A 21,706-nucleotide genomic window follows, 5' to 3' on the forward strand; every position below is an offset into this window, starting at 1 on the left:
TATAGTTATTTGATAACAGTCAAATAGTATTAATACCCTATATAACATAATGTATAGTTTCAAATCATTTTCAAAAATATTTTCTTTCTTTTTTTTTAACCTTTATAAGCTTGTGAAATAGATATAGAGGCATTATTGGTGAGGATTTCAAGCACATATTTAAAATAAATATAAAATATAAAGTTTTGAGGGAAAAACTTTCAGGATAGAATCAAGAACTCAACTATGCAGAATACTGCAGTTAATCCTAAATCAGATACTTAAAAAAGAGTAACTCAGGCTGATACTGGATTACTAACTAGGCACATAGAGTTCAAAAGTCCAAAAAAAATAGAGTAACTATAGCAACATTGGGACATTCAGTATGCATTAAATCAAATTCCCAATAAAACAATTGTACTATACCTCTAGATTTTCAGCAGATCTAAACAGAGGTCTTAATTACAAGCAGAGAGGATAGGCAGAGGTCTGAATTTTACCTATTCCCAACTGAATGAGAAATTACAATTTAAAAAATATCTCAGGGTTTCCCTGGTGGCGCAGTGGTTGAGGGTCTGCCTGCCAATGCAGGGGACGCGGGTTCGTGCCCCGGTCTGGGAGGATCCCTCATGCCGTGGAGCGGTTGGGCCCGTGGACCATGGCCGCTGGGCCTGCGTGTCCGGAGCCTGTGCTCCGCAGCGGGAGAGGCCGCAACAGTGAGAGGCCCGCGTACCACACACACAAAAAAAAAATCAAAAAAAAAAATCTCAATATATTTCCCTTCTCACAAAGAAGTATACACACCTTATTTTCAGACGTTTAGAAATACCTGTAGTAGAAATTCAATGTTTATGGGAGAGTGGTTTTGTTTTGAATCACTGTCAAAATTATTTTTGGGGTATCCAATCAGATTACAGAAGTTCCCAAACTCTCATGAAGTTGAGTGATTCCTGTAGATAATATCCTATTACTGTCTATCTCTCCTTGGTTTAATATTGACAAAAAGAAATAAGCACCATAATACACTAGAAATACACAGTTAAGCAGTCAGAATTCTAACCCAAGTTAAATATTGGAAACAGAGTGGGCTAAGACCTCAAAACAGACATAGCTCCCACAAGTGTGATGAATCAATTCTAATATTAGGCAAGCAAAAAGGTATCAAAAAATAAGGAAACCTGAGAACTGCATTGTTTTTCATTGTTGTGGACTATAGACAGCAGCTAATTCAGGTCCATGTTAAGATTAACACAGAGTTGCAGATTGGGTTATCTGGGAAATAGATTCTGAGACAGAGTTTAGTGTGCAGGATGTTTACTGAGGAGTGCTCTAGGAATCTACAACTATGGAAGGGAGGGTATAAAAGCAAAGCAAGATGGGGTAGCAGGAAAAGTTGGCTGACCTGACAGAGAACTCTGGAGCTAAATATGGCCTAGAGTTTTCCTGTTTCACTAAGATGGCCAGACAGCTACACTCCCATCTTCTTTGGTCATTAGATTTGACCTACCCTAAGGTAGGTGTCCTTAGGTAAGACCATTCTCTGCAGCTGAGGCAATCCCAGGGACTGATAGCTAAAGCTTTTCTACGGACAGTAGACCCAGCAGCTGGATAGACAATTCCTTCCTAGATGGAAGACCCAGGTGTATGAGCTCCATGCCCAACACTGTAATAACTTGAACCCTTGGATTCAACTTATTTATTTATTTTTTAAAGTTTTCATTGGAGTATAATTGCTTTACAATGGTGTGCTAGCTTCTGCCTTATAACAAAGTGAATCAGTCATATATACACATATATCCCCATATCTCCTCCCTCTTGCAGCTCACTCCCTCCCACCCTCCCTATCCCACCCCTCCAGCCAGTCACAAAGCACCAAGCTGATCTCCGTGGGCCACATGACTGCTTCCCACAAGCCACCCACTTCACACCTGGTAGTGTACATATGTCCATATATACACTACCACTCTCTCACTTTGTCCCAGCTTACCCTTCCCCCTCCCCATATCCTCAGGTCCATCCTCTAGTAGGTCTGCAACTTTATTCCCATCTTGCCCCTAGGTTCTTCAGGACCTTTTTTTTTTTTTTTACATTCCATATACATGTGTTAGCATATGGTAATTAGTTTTCCTCTTTCTGACTTACTTCACTCTGTATGACAAACTCTAGGTCCATCCACCTCACTACAAATAACTCAATTTCATTTCTTTTTATGACTGAGTAATATTCCATTGTATATATGTGCCACATATTCTTTATCCATTCATCTGTCAATGGACACTTAGGTTGCTTCCATGTCCTGGCTACTGTAAATAGAGCTGCAGTGAACACTGTGGTACATGACTCTTTTTGAATTATGGTTTTCTCAGGGTATATGCCCAGTTGTGGGATTGCTGTGTCATATGGTAGTTCTATTTTTAGTTTTTTAAGGAACCTCAATACTGTTCTCCATAGTGGCTTATCAATTTACATTCCCACCAACAGTGTATGAGGGTTCCCTTTTCTCCACACCCTCTCCAGCATTTATTGTTTGCACATTTTTTGATGATGCCCATTCTGACTGGTGTGAGATGATACCTCATTGTAGTTTTTTTTTTTTTTTTTTTTTGCGGTATGCGGGCCTCTCACTGTTGTGGCCTCTCCCGTTGCGGAGCACAGGCTCCGGGCGCGCAGGCTCAGCGGCCACGGCTCACAGGCCCAGCCGCTCCGCGGCATGTGGGATCTTCCCAGACCGGGGCACGAACCCGTGTCCCCTGCATCCGCAGGCGGACTCTCAACCACTGCGCCACCAGGGAAGCCCTCTCATTGTAGTTTTGATTTGCATTTCTCTAATGATTATTGATGTTGAGCATTCTTTCATGTGTTTGTTGGCAATCTGTATATTTTCTTTAGAGAAATGTCTATTTAGATCTTCTGCCCATTTTTGGCTTGGGTTTTTTGTTCTTTGATATTGAACTGCATGAGTTGCTTGTATGCTTTGGAGATTAATCCTTTGTCAGTTGCTTCATTTGCAAACAGTTTCTCCCATTCCTGAGGGTTGTCTTCTCATCGTTTATGGTTTCCTTTGCCGTGCAAAAGCTTTTAAGTTTCATTAGGTCCCATTTTTTTTTTTCTTTTATTTCTATTTCTCTAGGAGGTGGGTCAAAAAGGATCTTGCTGTGATTTATGTCATAGACTGTTCTGCCTATGTTTTCCTCCAGGAGTTTGATAGGTCTGGCCTTACATTTAGGTCTTTAATCCATTTTGAGTTTATTTTTGTGTATGGTGTTAGGGAGTGTTCTAATTTCATTCTTTTACATGTAGCTGTCCAGTTTTCCTAGCACCACTTGTTGAAGAGGCTGTCTTTTCTCCATTGTATATTCTTGCCTCCTTTATCAAAGATAAGGAAACCATATGTGTGTTGGTTTATCTCTGGGCTTTCTATCCTGTTCCATTTATCTATATTTCTGTTTTTGTGCCAGTACCATACTGTCTTGATTACTGTAGCTTTGTAGTATAGTCTGAAGTCCAGTAGCCTGATTCCTCCAGCTCCATTTTTCTTTCTCAAGATTGCTTTGGCTATTCAGGGTCTTTAGTGTTTCCATGCACATTGTTAAATTTTTTCTTGTAGTTCTGTGAAAAATGTCATTGGTAGTTTGATAGGGATTGCATTGAATCTGCAGATTGCTTTGGGTAGTAGAGTCATTTTCACAATGTTGACTCTTCAAATCCAAGAACATGGTATATGTCTCCATCTATTTGTATCATCTTTAATTTCTTCAGTGTCTTATAATTTTCTGCATACAAGTATGTTGTCTCCTTAGGTAGGTTTATTTCTAGGTATTTTATTCTTATTGTTGCAATGGTAAATGAGAGTGTTTTCTTAATTTCACTTTCAAATTTTTCATCATTAATGTATAGGAATGCAAGAGATTTCTGCACACTAATTTTGTATCCTGCTACTTTATGAAATTCATTGATTAGCTCTAGTAGTTTTCCGGTAGCATCTTTAGGATTCTGTATATATAGTATCATATCATCTGCAAATGTTGACAGCTTTACTTCTTCTTTTTCAAATTGGATTCCTTTTATTTCTTTTTCTTCTCTGATTGCTGTGGCTAAAACTTCCAAATCTATGTTGAATAATAGTGGTGAGAGTGGGCAACCTTGTCTTGTTCCTGATCTTAGTGGAAATGGTTTCAGTTTTTCACCATTGAAGACAATGTTGGCTGTGGGTTTGTCATATATGGCCTTTATTATGTTGAGGAAAATTCCCTCTATGCCTACTTTCTGGAGGGTTTTTTTGTCTCCACTGTGAAAGAACTCCTTGCTCCTTCTGATAGGCTCAATTCCTCCTATGAAAATAGTGTGTGTTGTTCTTTTTAAAATCTTCTCATCCCCAGATACAAGGAACCCAAAGTAACCTAGCAGCAGACATAGTTTGTAGTTCAATAGGTACTTACTGTGTCTCAGGAAGTGGTGTTCTGCCTCTTATGTCTAATACAGAACCCTGAGTTGGGTAGCACAAATCCTCCAAGACGGTCATTGGGAGTGATGTTAAGTGTAGTCATTCCTAGTCCCAAACTTTGCTTCCAAGATTTATGGGATGTAGTTCTATGTAAAAATCTTTGATACAAACTATACCTTTTATGTATGATAAGTGTATAGTGGATTATCCTTGCCATCCTTTTAAAAGACCTTCTCTAAGCTGGTGCTCAAGCTGTGTCTTCAGCAGATTGTTCTCTCTTGCTAGCAGCTCCTAGTTAGTGGAGCATGTGATACAATCAGTGGATCTAATGGTCATGAAAAAACCTTGTACTTGCTCTTCTCTAAAAGGGATCCCATGATGTCACTTAATGTTATGTTGGGATCCCGTGACGCTTCATAAGCCATTTAGTGGTGCTCGTGCTGCCTTGCAGACAGGAAAAGAAACCCCATACCTGTAGTATATGCCTATTTTTATAAGAATATATTTTTCTCTCTTTCATGTTGAAAGGACCTATTGTAGCAATACTAAAACATCTGGCATGGTGGTTGTAATTGATGGTATTATTTAGCTGAGTTTTCTAAATTTAGTCTTCTCAGGGCCTCCCAAATCAGGAGATAAGAGCCTCTTTTGCTACTAGTGATACCTCTGGCTTTCACACTTAGCTTTCAATTGTCTGTTAATTGATCTCAGCCTTTCCTTTTTTTTTTTTTTTTTTTTTTTTGTTTGAGCATCTGTTGATCTAGCAATAGCCACTCTATTTCATTGTTCTTGAAATTACTGCTTCCTTCATATTTCTCCAGTACATAATATATTGCACCACCTAAACCTAACCTTAAGACTGAGATGCCTAGTACAGTTGTCAGTGTTGTTGAGTAGGAACCAGTATTTATGAGTATGGAATTATGAGGAGAGATCCACATGGGAGCAGTCCAGTGGTGGATGGAAATAAGACTTTTTTCCCATAGCCAGGAAAGTTTATCTTCTCTTTCTGAATCTGATATATTTTCTCAAACTTGTGGAAAAAGTTGAAGTTCAGCATACACATACATAACCTGGTGACAACAGTTGCCAGTGTTACAAGATATGCTAGGTCAGAAATTATAAGAAAATTCAAAGGGAATGGGAATAAAGGATGTGGGAACATACTAATATGTGGAATCTAAAAAGAGAAGATGAATTCACACTGAAATCCAAAGAAGTATCTGAAGATCTACTTGGGCATTGCAAACACCCTCTCAATTAATTTTTATTGGTGTAGACAGTTACAGGTTCAGTAAAACTTCATATGGTTGGGAATTAACCTCAGAACCAAAATTTGAGATTATGTCATTAAGTAGTTCATGTCAACACAGAATAGCATTTAATAGAATACTGTAAATTTGAGAGAATATTCAGAGCATTTTATGTGGGAATGATGTGGACAAATAAATGACTATCAAAATAATAATATAACCACTCAATTGTGGAATATCTGATTTAAAAATCTAGAATAATTTATTTCATGACTAGAGAAAAAGTAGATTGGGATAGCTCAAGCATGGCTATGAAATATTGATTTTACCTGAATTTTGCATAATATTATGAAGGTTTTTATACCCAATAAATAAAACATAAGTACTTCAGTCTTTAGATTTATGGTCAAGTTGCTTGAATATTCAATTTCTCTGAGGTGTAAGAAAAGGAAATATCTTCAGAAAGGCATTTTATAGGGGAGGAAAAATAATTTTCCCTCTACCCTTCTAGGTTCTTGGATAAGACATCCCGCCTCCATAATAAAAGGTAAATTAACAGGAGAAAAACAAACAGAAGTTTAATAGCATATATACCTCTTGTATATATGGAAAATATCCAGGAAAACTGAGTAGCTCCCGGAAATGGAAATGGCCTAGCACCACCCTAAATACTGTCTCTAGCTAAAGACAAAAGGTGTTGGGGGTTGGGGAGACAGTTATGGAAGGTTGTCAGGCAAAGCACAGTAAACAAGTGTATGGTTGTTATGCAGATTTAAGTCCAAGCCATCTCCATTGATAAATTTCTAGAAATTTATCAACCTCTTTTTCCTGGTACAGAGAGGGAAACACCCTTAAAAATGGAGATTTCCCTTTCAAATATAAATTATTCTTACTACAGGGTAACTTCTACTGATTTTCAGAGTTTTTCCTGTTTCTCCAATTTCTTAAAAATAAATAGCTCAAGATAATCCTTACAGCAATGTGGAATATTTTGGGATGGCAAATTCTGCTGCCCTTCAAGTTCATATGTAATTATAATACTTCTGAAGAAGATAAAAGTTAACATCATTTAGGGTTTCCCATTGTTATAAAATGTTTTTGCCTGCCCCAAGAACCACAACAGGTGATAGGGCATGGTCATAACTACTCAGGTTTGGAGCTGAGCACAGCTAGAAATAGGGTTTAAATGATGCCAAGCTTCCTGAGATTCAAAGTCATAAGTGGCTCTGAATATTGAAATGTTAAAATTAGATATTGAACTGTGTTCCAGTTTCAAGTACTCAGATGTCATGTGACACTCATCAACATATATTGAGACTGAGCAGGACCCTGTGAGGCCTTCTCAGAGTCAAGACTACTCTGTGCCCCTCATTTTTTGTCTGTAGGAAAAATGCTTTAGTCTCGTAGGTATTCCCTGAGTTCCAAAGAGCAGACTCAAGTAGTTACTAATTAGAGAAGTGATGGAATGCAGGACCAAGTAAGATAGCATGAACAGTAGCTCAGGGAAAAAACAGAATCGTAGTTCCTCCTCAAGGGATATACATAACAATCTGATGCATATCTTTGAGTTGTTATGCAGAAACTAAGACCCCTGCCCAAGTGGAGGATTGTGATGACATGTTGACCACAAACAAGTAGACCCCATACTGGTTGGAACCAGAAGGTTGATGATTAAGACTCCTGAAACATCAACCCTGCTACCTCATCACCAATTAATCAGAAGAAAGTCTACAAGCTGCAACCCTCACCCCAAATGTTGCCTTTAAAAACCCTTCCCTGAAAGCCACTGGGGAGTTTGGGTCTTTTGAGCATGAGCTGCCCATTTTCCTTATTTGGTACCCTGCAATAAACACTATACTTTCTTTCACCACAAGCTGTGTTAGTAGACTGACTCTGCTGCATGGCAGGCAAGTGGACTCAAGTTCAATTCCGTAACAATATCAATATATTTTATCTACACATTTCTCACTGGATCCTGAGGCAGAACAAAATATGCCACCCCAAAAAATGCCACTTTGACATACTGATTATTTTGAATTAAAGGTACTTCAGAAACAGCTGGTGCAAGAAGGACATTCCAACCCTCCCTTGTCCCCCTGAAAGCAGGAAATATATTCCCCATGTGAAGGGCACCCTCCCTGCACCTGGTGGGTAGAAAACATCCTTATTACCAGAGATAGTGAATTCAGGTAATAAGGTATAAAGAAACTTTGTTATTTCTTCATTAATTTGCTACTTCAAGCCCCAAACCCTTTGTCAATTCTTTGCATATAATTGTTTCTTTGTTTAAAAGTATAAAAGCTGCCTGCTTTTGTCGCTTCTTTGAGTCTTATATTTTTACGAGCTCCCATGCATGCAAAATTAAATTTATTTTTCTCCCGTTAATTTGTCTCGTGAGTTTATTAAATCATCCAAAGAACCTAGAAGGAAGGAAAAGAGAAAAATTTTCCTCCCCTACAGTGCCCTCATGCTCTGTCCGATAAGCCTATGATTAATTTATATAAGTAGAAGTGGTGTTCTCAGTTCTGAGAAAACTATATCACACAGACATCTTCAGTAAAATTTTTGTCTTAAAGTTTAATTGTACTAAATTTTTAATGATGATGAGGCAATCTCCCAAGTTAGAATACTGGATTTTAGAACGGAACACTGGACAAGAGCAAATAAATCTTATACAGTCTCTCACTGGCTACATGTTTTAGGGAAACACAAATATCCTATACTTCTTGTTCTGTTGTTTATTTCAATAAATTGAAGAGATTTATCAAAATCCTATCAAAGCTTTTTCCAAATTTTATATATTATGACATGATCCTTAAATGATTAATTTTTCTGAAAATAGCAGTCACACTGTATTTTTATGCTAAAGAGTAGGTCATCCTGTGTTTGACTCATTAGTGACTTCTATTTTACATGAAATGTATTTGACATTTGTACTTATTTATGTAGGAGAACAACCATGAAAGTAGAAAATTGACTCAGAAAGTAGGTATGGGTTTCTTGCGTATGAGAAAGAAAATAGATAAAATGAGTTGGTCTATGATGCATAGCAACTGGTAACATTGGTGCTGATTTTGATGTTTATTGGGAAGAAATTTTGATTAGATTTCATTTAGCATGGAAAATTGGACCCTGCTACAAACTCTATAGTATTCCGTGCTCCAGACAGGCTTACAGACCTCTCCATCTGTCAAATATCATGCTCTTTGGTTTGGAACATATTCCTAAGTTTGGAACATTATGTTTGAACAGATGGAGTAGTCTGTTTGTAGATAAAATTAACAACGCATTTCTGTATATATTAGTTTGTTCTAGTCTTCATAATTTTTTTCCCTGTGGTATTTAAAACCCAAATTATGTGTGTTGTCTAAAAGAGAGAGAGAGAGTATGAAAATGCTGAGCTTGAGCAACTCAAAATAACTCTGCTGGAATTGTGGCCAACACTGAAGATTCTGAAAAATTACTTGGCATGTAGAGGGTGTCCTTTGAATACTTTTAGAAATATTGAATAGCAAAAATTCTTATGTGCTAAATCTCTAAAACTGTAAGTTAGAATTATAGAATCAATATGATTTGATACTTTCTACTAAAATGCCATTCTCAGATATTGAAAGCTATCACTGCTCTATGAATAGAGAATACAAGAACTTTAATGGTCAATAGAAATAGATGACATTATGATACCTCAAAAATGAAAATTATTTCCTACTGTGACAAATGTATGAACAGGTAAGGTCATAATTATCTGTTGTCTAATTTTCATTGTCTTCATATTTTCTTATTGATTTGTAAAACATATGTATAAATTTATTTACAGATACAAATATATTATAAATAAAATTCCAAATGTTTTGTTATTCTGGTTTCTTTTTTAATGGCAATATTATATGTGTGTATATTTTATATATAACAGCAAAATAGCAAAAAAATAATCAAAACTATCCTTCCTTCTGTTTATAGTTTCTTTTAACATTTTGAGAAGTTCTATTCGATATATTTACATAAATATTTTCTTATAATTATATTTTCTTCCACTAGTTTTATATTTGCAGGATAAATGTTTCATAATGACTATTCTATCTCACATTTACTTAATTATTCCAGATTATTTTTGTACTTATATTGTTAAATTCCCACCACTCCACCTAATCTTTTTCATTGTTTTTGGATTTTGTTTTATATATATATATATATAACTTTTTCTCTGCCCTTTGGCCTCCTCCTTCCCCTCCAGTTGTCATTCTGCATTTGCACTATGTTTTAACCAGACCTCCCCAAAGACAGAAATACCTGCTCAACCATAAAGATCAATTTTTCTCCTTCTGGTGCCAGCCATGTTAACTCTTTAGAAAACAACATTTCCTTCTTAATCCTGTAAGGGTCACAGTGACCCACCACTTGCCTTGCACCTGCAGATATCTTTGGTGAACTTTATGTACAATGCCAATATATAGTTTCCCTTAAAGATAGTGATTGGTACAGAACAGACTAGTCAGACAACCTGGGGAGATACTGGGCAGTGCCTAATGGAAGTTCTTAGCTTAAATACTTACTTATGATCTTATAAATGTTATTAGCTATATTACTGTATTATATATTGAATTCTTCCTGTTTTACAAGAATATTGTTTCTTGCATTACCAAATATGTAACTGAGACTCAATAAAATTATTGATGACTATGTAGCTTGAAGTGACACATAAATAGTTCTATAAGATCAATGATTATAATAGTGTAACTCTAGATATGGGAAGAAGGAACAAGAGAGAACAATTTCCTGGATCATAACAGACTAGTATGACAAGCGTTCAAGAAGTTTTTGGTTACTGTTAACTGGGCCTAGTCTAGTAACAACACATTGAGTAGCCAATCAATGAAATCTTCACCTGACCTGGGAATGAACATTCCTAGCACCATGGGACACATTGGTCACACAGTGCCTCCCAAATCTTAGTTAAAATCAAGACTAAAATGGAAGGGATTGTAAAATAAAGAATGTTGCCCAGCATTCAGTTCTACAACAATCAGATTATTAGCCACTGCAATCACTGACCTACAAAACCGCTGAAAGGAATTAAGAGTAAAGATCAGGATGAGGCACTCTATGCTCTGGAAAAACTGGCAGAACTGGCCCTTGGATAGTTTGATATTTTCAGGAGAAATTTTTTATGAACCTGGATTCTTGTATCTTCCTGTACTTAGAAAATCACTAAAACTATTAACTAATATATCTGTTCCTTGTGACCAGCAGCAACCTTCTACTGAGATGTGTGCTTGATTGTATGTATCCCCTAGGCCAAAATCACATATATACTGACCTCCCTGATTACCTCTTCAGAACAGCTCTCAGAACTCTGTGAGAGACTGTCTCCAGCTTATAATCCTCAGTTTGGTTCAAATAAAATTTTCCATTTCTTTCTCATATTGACTATTGATTTTTTGTGGAGATAATTCAGAAATGACACGTTTTCCACTTATTTAATATTTTTTCATTAAATTGAAAGATTGAATTTTCTATTTTATATCTCTTTTGAGTTGGATTTTTGAGGGATCCAGTTTACAGGAGAACTATTGCTATTTCAACATGTATTTTTAATTGATCAGTTTACTGTTTTAAAATTACTTTTATTGGGCTTCTCTGGTGGTGCAGTGGTTGAGAGTCTGCCTGTTGATGGAGGGGACATGGGTTCGTGCCCCAGTCTGGGAAGATGCCACATGCTGCGGAGCGGCTAAGCCCGTGAGCCATGGCCGCCGAGCCTGTGCATCTGGAGTCTTTGCAACGGGAGAGGCCACAACAGTGAGAGGCCCGCGTACCACACACACAAAAAAATTACTTTTATTAATTTCTTTGTGTTTTTCTGGAGATTTCCAAATAATCATATCATGAATAAATGGTAACAATTTTATAAATATACTTATTAATATTTTTTCCCATCTATTGCTTAAAATTTTTCTATCGATTTTGAAAAAAGTTGAAGAGCAACTGTGATAATAACTTCTTTGTTTTGTTTTGTTTTGTTTTACTGGGAATGTCTCTAGTATGAGATATATGCTACTAATACACATACTTCTAACTATATTGAATAATAGTCCTATAATTCTTGTGTGGCAGAAACTGCCTAAACTGTTTTTCAATATCCACACTCCTTTTGCCTTGGTGAACTGGTAGACTATACTTCCCAGGCCATTTGCATTAGATAAGGCTATGTAACTACCTGTCACATAGCACAATTGAATATATAGCCTTGAGCCGAAGTGGTTAAAACCAGCTGCGCCATTTTCTCTCTCTTTACCTGAATGTCATCTAGATACAGAAGATCTAGTTGAGGGCTGAGGAGAACCCTCCAAATAGAAGAAGACTGATTCTCAAATGACTTTATGGATCTGATTTTGTCCTATTGCATTTCCAACCCTATTGAGCATATAAAAGAAGGAATAATCCTTTTTATCTTAAGCAACTGATATTTGGGGATTATTTGTTAAAATAGATCTTAAACCCTGACAAATACACATACACTTCAGAAAAAAAATAAAGAATTTATGTGGGATGGTATTTTGGGGTCATATTTTGAGGAGATACAGTATTTTTTGTGGTTGTGGTGAATTAAATTAACAGGATTTCTATCACTGAAAACCTTTTGATACCGGACTATGTATACTTAATTGCTGTGACTTATTATTTTTATTCCAGTGAAGTCGATGTGTTAATATTTTTTGAAATATTTTCATATACTTAAAATGATGACAGATAAATAGGTACGTTTAATATTATATTTATATCAATAAAATATTAATAAAGAAATTGTATGCCATGATTCAAATCTAGAAATCAACTACTGAGGATAATTACTTATATATTTATTTGATTCCTTCTATTATAGTGTTATACAATTGTAGACAAAATTTTATTTACACATTTCCATTTCCATTTAGAGTAAGATAGCCTTCAGTAAAAGTAAAAAGTGTAATTATCTGGATAACAGACATTTGTTTGTTACTTGTATCTGTAGTAAACAAGGTGGTCAGACATTAATAAGAATCCACCATTCAGTTAGTGGTTGATAGATATAATGTTGAATTAGTACATGTAACAACTTCTCACATATATCATATCTAATACTGCTATAACCAAACCTGTTATAATGACAACAAATGCATCAATGATAAATTCAGAATCTGTCTAATTAAAAAAATTTTGGAATATCTTGCATGAGGTAAATTATTTATCCAAGGATTATATAAGTAATTTTTGGATTTGTAGCCTCTTAAAAATATTAGAACTTAGATTCAGTATATAAGCAGTCATGTAATTGGCATAGACAGCTCATTAGATTAAAAATTAACATTATATATTAGTATCTTCCTAATTCTGTATTAACAACATCATCTCCTGGCTTACAATAAAATCTTTAAATAGATTTATTAATTATTTAATTATTCAATTAGCATACAGTAATTTATAAAAATTTTCTTTATGAAGAAATTCATGGTGGGGGATGGAGTCAAGATGGCAGACTAGGAGGATGCAGAATTCGTGTCTCTGCACACCTAGGGCACCTACCAGGCAACAGTGGGACACCTAAGGGGAACGGAGGAACTGCCAGCGACTGGGTAGGAAGTGGAGTATGGGAGAAGTGAAGGGGGAGAAGAAGTGGATGTGGGAGGGGACTGGTGCCCCTGAGAGGCAGCTGGGGGAGGGGAAGGGATCCCACTCCTGAAGGGGGAAATTGGGGGACCACTGGGAGGGCAAAGGATCAAAAGGGAGCATGGCCACATTTCCCCTGACCACTTGGGGCCCTAGGAGCCTGCTGAGACCCCGGGCCTGATCCTCTGCTTCCTGAGGCCCCCTCCAGCCACATGGGCCCTGAGGCACTGGGAGGGAAGGAAGGGGGCAGCAAAACTAAAGGCTGGACCTTTGGGACTGGCATTCCTGAGGGGGGACTGGGGGAGGGGAGAAGTTCCTACACCCCGTGAGACCCACCCATGGTTAGGGGTCCATTGGGGATGGGGAGACCCTGGGGGGAGACAGTGGGGAGGGGGTGTAGATGAATGGAAGGGACAATGGCCAGCACTTTCCCTGTCAACTTAGGCACCAGGGAGCCTATTGGGCTCCAGGGCCTAATCCTCTCCCCTCAGAGCCTCCCTCCTGCTGTGCAGAGCCCAAGCCTTGCCCCTACACCCCCACCCAGGGCCCTACCTCTACATTCAGAGACCCTCTCTGAGACCTCCCTCCAACACAATGGGCCTAAACCCCACACACACACACTCACCCAGGGCCTGACCTCCAAACCCTGGAACTCCACACTCCAGAGGCACTCCTTTGGACGTGCTGCCTTTCCCCTTCTGTGCATGTCCTAAGCAGAGGCCCCGCCCCATGCTTGAACGTTGCCAGACCTAGGCACCACCCCTCAGGGCCTTTTCCAGCTACCTGGGCCCTGAGGCTAGGCCCCACCCCATGCTCAAACATCACTCCCCACCCCCTTACTTCCTGCACCATCCTAAGCCCTGCCCCTGCCTAAGTCCCACCCCTGCCAAAACTCCGCCCCCATAGCCAAGACTATTTTCTTTTTTCCTCTTTTATATTGGGATTCTGTTTTATCTTGTTGATTCATTGCTGTTGATTCAATTATATTTTTATTTTTCTTAATAAATATTTTATTTTTGTTATTTTATTTTATTCTTTATACTTTGTAATTGTTCTCTCCTTTTGGCTTTACCCCCACCCCCCTTTATCTTTTATTTTTCCTGATGTATTTTTTATCTTTCTAATTTTATTTTGTTTTTTATTCTTTAATATTGTATTGCTCCTTTTTTTCTTTCTTTCTTTCTTTTTTGGCTGTGCTAGGCAGCTTGTGGGATCTTTTTTACCAGGACAGATGTTGGGACCAAGCTCCTCTGGTGGGAACTCCAAGTCCAAACTGCTGGACTAACAGAGAACCTCAGACCCCAGGGAATATTAATTAGAGTGAGGTGTCCAGGAGGTTCTAATCTCAGCACGAAGCCTCAATTCTATCCAATGGTCTGCAAACTCCAGTGCTGGATGCCTCAGGACAAACAACCAGTAAGACAGGAATACAGCCCAACCCATCAAAAAAAAAAAAAAAAAAAAAAGAACAGACAAAAGAATATGTTACAGACGAAGGAGCAAGGTAAAAACTTACAAGGCCAAATAAATGAAGACAAAATAGGCAACCTATCTGAAAAAGAATTCAGAGTAATGAGAGTAAAGATGATCTGAAATCTAGGAAACAAAATGGAGAAAATACAAGAAACATTTAACAAGGATCTAGAAGAATTAAAAAGCAAACAAACAGCGATGAACAACACAATAACTGAAATTAAAAATACTCTAGAAGGAATCAATAACAGAATAACTGGGAGAAGAGCAGATAAGTGAGCTGGAAGATAAAATGGTGGAAATAACTGCCAGGGAGCAGAATAAAGAAAAAAGAATGAAAAGAATTGAAGACACTCTCAGAGACATCTGGGACAACATTAAACACACCAATATTCAAATTATAGGGGTCCCAGAAGAAAAAGAGAAAAAGAAAGGCTCTGAGAAAATATTTGAAGAGATTATAGTAAAAAATTTCCTTAACATGGTAAAGGAAACAGTCAGTCAAGTCCAGGAAGCACAGAGAATCCCATACAGGATAAACCCAAAGAGGAACATGCCAAGACACATATTAATCAAACTATCAAAAATTAAATACAAAGAAAAAAAATTAAAAGCAGCAAGGGAAAAGCAAGGAATACCATACAAGGGAATCCCCATAACGTTAACAGATGATCTTTCAACAGAAACTCTGCAAGCCAGAAGGCAGTGGCAGGACATATTTAAAGGGATGAAAGGGAAAAATCTACAACCAAGATTACTCTACCCAGCAAGGATCTCATTCAGATTTGACAGAGAAATTAAAACCTTTACAGACAAGCAAAATCTAAGAGAATTCAGCACCACCAAACCAGCTTTACAACAAATGCTAAAGGAACTTCTCTAAGCAGGAAACACAAGAGAAGGAAAAGACCCACAAAAACAAACCCAAAACAATTAAGGAAAAGGTAATGAAAACATACATATTGATAATTACCTTAAATGTAAATGGATTAAGTGCTCCAACCAAAAGACATAGACTGGCTGAATGGATACCAAAAAAAAGGCCTATATATATGCTGTCTAAAAGAGACTCATTTACGATGTAGAGACACATACAGACTGAAAGTGAGGGGATGGAAAAAGATATTCCATGCAAATGGAAATTAAAAGAAAGCTGGAGTAGCAATTCTCATATCAGACAAAATAGACTTTAAAACAAAGACTATTACAAGAGACAAAGGACACTACATAATGATCAAGGGATCAATCCAAGAAGAAGAAATAACAATTGTAAATATTTATGCACCCAACATAGGAGCACCCCCATATATAAGACAAATACTAACAGCCATAAAAGGGGAAATCAACAATAACACAATCGTTGTAGGGTACTTTAACACCCCACTTTCACCAAAGGACAGATCATCCAAAATGAAAATAAATAAGGAAACACAATCTTTAAATGACACATTAAACAAGATGGACTTAATTGATATTTATAGGACATTCCATACTAAAACAACAGAATACACTTTCTTCTCAAGTGCTCATGGAACATTCTCCAGGATATATCATATCTTGGATCACAAGTCAAGCCTTGGTAAATTTAAGAAAATTGAAATTGTGTCAAGTATATTTTCTGACCACAATGCTGTGAGACTAGATATCAATTACAGGAAAAGAACTGTAAAGTATACAAACACGTGGACACTAAACAATACACTACTAAATAACCAAGAGATCACTAAAGAAATCAAAGGGGAATTCAAAAAATACCTAGAAACAAATGACAATGAAAACACAATGACCCAAATCCTATGGGATTCAGCAAAAGCAGTTCTAAGAGGGAAGTATATAGCAATACAATCCTGCCTCAAGAAACAAGAAACATCTCAAATAAACAACTTAATCTTACACCTAAAGCAATTAGAGAAAGAAGAAGAAAAATACCCCAAAGTTAGTAGAAGGAAAGAAATCATAAAGATCAGATCAGAAATAAATGAAAAAGAAATGAAAGAATCAAGAGCAAAGATCAATAAAAGTAAAAGCTGGTTCTTTGAGAAGATAAACAAAACTGATAAACCATTAGCCAGACTCAACAAGAAAAAAAGGGAGAAGACTCAAATCAACAGGATTAGAAATGAAAAAGGTGAAGTAACAACTGACACTGAAGTAATACAAAGGATCATGAGAGATTACTGCAAGTAACTATATGCCAGTAAAATGGACAACCTGGAACAAATGGACAAATTCTTGGAAAAGTACAACCCTCTGAGACTGAACCAGGAAGAAATAGAAAATATAAACACACCAATCAGAAGCACTGAAATTAGACTGTGATTAAAAATCTTCCAACAAACAAAAGGCCAGGACCAGACTACTTCACAGGCAAATTCTACCAAACATTTAGAGAAGAGTTAACAGCTATCCTTCTCAAACTCTTCCAAAATATAGCAGAGGGAGGAACACTCCAAAACTCATTATACAAGGCCACCATCATTCAGAGACCAAAACCAAAGATGTCACAAAAAACGAAAACTACAGACCAATATCACTGATGAACATAGATGCAAAAATCCTCAACAAAATACTAGCAAACAGAATCCAACAGCACATTAAAAGGATCATACACAGTGATCAATTGGGGTTTATCCTAGGAATGCAAGGATTCTTCAATATACACAAATGCATCAATGTGGTAAACCATATTAACAAACAGAAGGAGAAAAACCATATGATCATCTCAGTAGATGCAGAAAAAGCTTTTGACAAAATTCAACACCCATTTATGATAGAAACTCTCCAGAAAGTAGGCGTAGAGGGAACCTACCTCAACATAATAAAGGCCATATATGAAAAACACACTGCCAACATCATTCTCAGTGGTGAAAAACTGAAACCATTTCCTGTAAAGTCAGGAACAAGACAAGGTTGCCCACTCTCACCACTATTATTCAACATAGCTTTGGAAGTTTTAGCCACAACAATTAGAGAAGGAAAGGAAATAAAAGGAATCCAAATCAGAAAAGAAGAAATAAAACTGTCACTGTTTGCAGATTATATGATACTATACACAGAGAATTCTAAAGTTGGTACCAGAAAACTACTAGAGCTAATTGATGAATTTGGTAGCAGGGTAGAAAATTAATGCACAGAAATCTCTTGCATTCCTATACACTAATGATGACAAATCTGAAAGAGAAATTAAGGAAACACTCCCATTTACCACAGCAACAAAAAGAATAACATACCTAGGAATTAAACCTACCTAAGGAGACAAAAGTCCTGTATGCAGAAAACTGTAAGACACTGATGAAAAAAGTTAAAGTTGATACAACAGATGGAGAGATATACCATGTTCTTGGATTGGAAGAATCAACATTGTGAAAATGATTATACTACCTAAAGCAATCTACAGATTCAATGCAATCCCTATCAAACGACCATGGCATTTTTCACAGAACCAGAACAAAAATTTTCACAATTTGTATGGAAACACAAAAGACCCCAAATAGGTGAAGCAATCATGAGAAAGAAAAACGGAGCTGGAGGAATCAATCTAGTAATCAGCTTGATTACTGGAGCTACAGTAATCAAGACAGTATGGTACCAGCACAAAAACAGAAATATAGATAAATGTAACAGGATAGACAGCCCGAATATAAACAAACACACATATGGTGATCTTATCTTTGATAAAGGAGGCATGAATATACAATGGAGAAAAGACAGACTCTTCAGTAAGTGGTGCTGGGAAAACTGGACAGCCACATGTAAGAGAATGAAATTAGAACACTTCTTAACACCGTACCCAAAAATAAACTCAAAATGGATTAAAGACCTAAATGTAAGGCTAGACACTATAAAACTCTTAGAGGAAAATATAGGAAGAACACTTTTTGATATAAATCACAGCAAGATCCTTTTTGACGCACCTCCTAGAGAAATGGAAATAAAAACAAACAAACAAACAAAACCAAATGGTACCTAATGAATCTTAAAAGCTTTTGCACGCAAAGGAAACTATATACAAGATGAAAAGACAACCCTCAGAATGTGAGAAAATATTTGCAAAGTAACTGACAAAGGATTAATCTCCAAAATATGTAAAGAGCTCATGCAGCTCAATAGCAAAAAAACAAATAATCCCATCCAAAAATGGCCAGAAGAACTAAATAGACATTTCTCCAAAGAAGATATACAGATAGCCAACAAACATATGAAAGGATGCTCAACATCACTAATCATTAGAGAAATGCAAATCAAAACTACAATGAGGTATCACCTCACACCAGTCAAAATGGCCATCATCAAATATCTAGAAACAATAAATGCTGGAGAGGGTGTGGAGAAAAGGAAACCCTCTTGCACTGTTGGTCGGAATATAAATTGATTCAGCCACTATGGAGAACAGTATGGATGTTCCTTAAAAAACTAAAACTAGAACTACCATACAACACAACAATCCTGCTACTGGGCATATACCCTGAGAAAACCATAATTCAAAAAGAGTCATGTACCACAATGTTCATTGCAGCTCTATTTACAATAGTCAGGACATGGAAGCAACCTAAGTGTCCATCGACAGATGAATGGATAAAGAAGATGTGGCACATATATACAATGCACTATTACTCAGCCATAAAAAGAAACGAAATTGAGTTATTTGTAATGAGGTGGATGGACCTAGAGTCTGTCATACAGAGTAAAATAAGTCAGAAAGAGAAAAACAAATACCGTATGCTAACACATATATATGGAATCTAAAAAAGAAAAAAAAAATGGTTCTGATGAACTTAGGAGCAGGACAGGAATAAAGATGTAGACTTAGAGAATGGACTTGTGGACATGGGGAGGGGGAAGGGTAAACTGGGAGAAAGTGAGATAGTGGCATTGACATATATACACTACCAAATGTAAAATAGATAGCTAGTGAGAAGCAGCTGCATAGCACAGGGAGATCAGCTTGGTGGTTCGTGACTACCTAGAGTGGTGGGATAGGGAGGGTGGGAGGGAGATGCAAGTGGGAGGGTTTTTAGGGATATATGTATGCATATAGCTGATTCACTTTGTTATACAGCAGAAACTAACACAAAGTTGTAAAGCAATAATACTCCAATAAGGATGTTAAAAAATAAATAAAGAACCAGTTATACTGAAAAAAAAAAGAAATTAATGACCTTCTCCACATAAATGTATAATATTAACCATTATCTCTAATGGAAATCAGGTATCATTAAATATTTTATTTATAAGGAATCAACATTTTAATATATTTCTTCCAAATGACATTTTATAAGATATACATCATAATAGTTTAGATTTATATCATCTATCCACTTGCCTCTATGTTTCTCATATTTCAAAATAATTTTAGCAAATTGATTCCCTATATTTTGAATCAGTAAGACAACCTGATTTAAGCAAACTTGTTTTTTAACTGTTTTTTGAGTGACAGACATAACAAATTAGGTAAGAGTTTCTTATCATTGTGTAACCAGAAGTTTGTTCAGTCATTCTATTCAGAGTCTTCTAGACACATTAAATGCATTGTCTAAAGAAATGACAAATATCTCGATGGAACAATTGTATCCATTTTTTTTAACTTTCTACCAAAGACGATTTCAGTTCCAAGAACAGAAGAACATGTAAACTGTTTGTTAAGTGTCCATCATTTCTGCTTTCACAAAAAGAATGATTCCCAATGAAAGAACACTCTGCTCTAAAATACTGGATGTGAGCGGCCAACTGATGAATCATCTTGAGAGAAAAGCCAGAGAAACTAGTCATCTTAGTATAAAATCCATTCATCAATGATTTCCTATAAGTCCAAGTCCCCTTTATCTAATTCATTCTGTGCCAAAGTACCTAAGCGCTGTAAATAGCAAAAGATGTCAGGCTGCCATTTTTGGGTTTGTTTTGTTTATTAAAAATTTTTAGGTGAGGCAATTGAACATTGAGGCACTGGGACATGCAGAAATGTCCTGTCTACTTTTCCATAGTGGTTATTTAAAACAGTTGATTTTGGTATTTTATAAAGCAAATTAAGTTTTGACAATATTGAACTGTCATTTTAGTTCAAAAGCACTTTATAACCTGATTATGTCACAAACATAATTGTGTTTGGCTCTTTCTTGACTGATCTCTCTTGGTCTCCCTGTCTCTCTCTTCCTCTCTCTACATATCTACACATATGTTTGTGTGTTTGTGTTTGTGTGAGAGATGAATTATTCATGGCATGGTTTCTGGAATCAAATTCAGCTCTACTTCTTACCATTCATGGGATCTTGGCTAAATTATGTAAGTTCTCTATGGTTCCCAATTGCAGTTTCCCAATCTGCAAATCAGAGATCATAATAACGACTATTCAATTATTTTGTGACTTAAGTTAGTACATTTAAAGCACTTAGAACAGTGTCCAACATATATTGAATATTCAATAAATATTAGCATAAACATTTTAAATGAAGATTCTATTGGAAAAATTATAATAAAGGAGTTAAAAATAAAAGAAAAAAAGCATTTTTAGAATAAGTATCTTGAGTACATTAGAGCAGATACAGTTAGACATGAGGTGGTACCCATGATTTCCTGCACAGTGTTTGCTGTCTTAATATGCCTTCTAAAGGCATGTTCAGCCCTTTAGGTGAGCATTTTTTTCTTAGGTATTCTTTCTTGATAGCTTCTTCCATGTGAATTGGGTGACTATTACTACCTGGTAGTTGGCCATTCTAGTGAAGTAATTGTTATGGTTTTAACATCTCTCTAAAATTTTGACGGAGAAAATGCATTGTCCAATCAGAAGATAAAGAGATGTAATCTGGCCTCAGATGCAGTATACATCTACATTTAATAAGAAGGTAGAGTATAGATGTGCTATTTTGGTGATCTAGTATCTCATTGGATATGTTTTTGTGAAAGTTAAGGCTTGTTT

The sequence above is a fragment of the Hyperoodon ampullatus genome (assembly GCF_949752795.1).
Source record: "Hyperoodon ampullatus genome assembly, chromosome: 8".
Lineage (NCBI taxonomy): Eukaryota > Metazoa > Chordata > Mammalia > Artiodactyla > Ziphiidae > Hyperoodon > Hyperoodon ampullatus.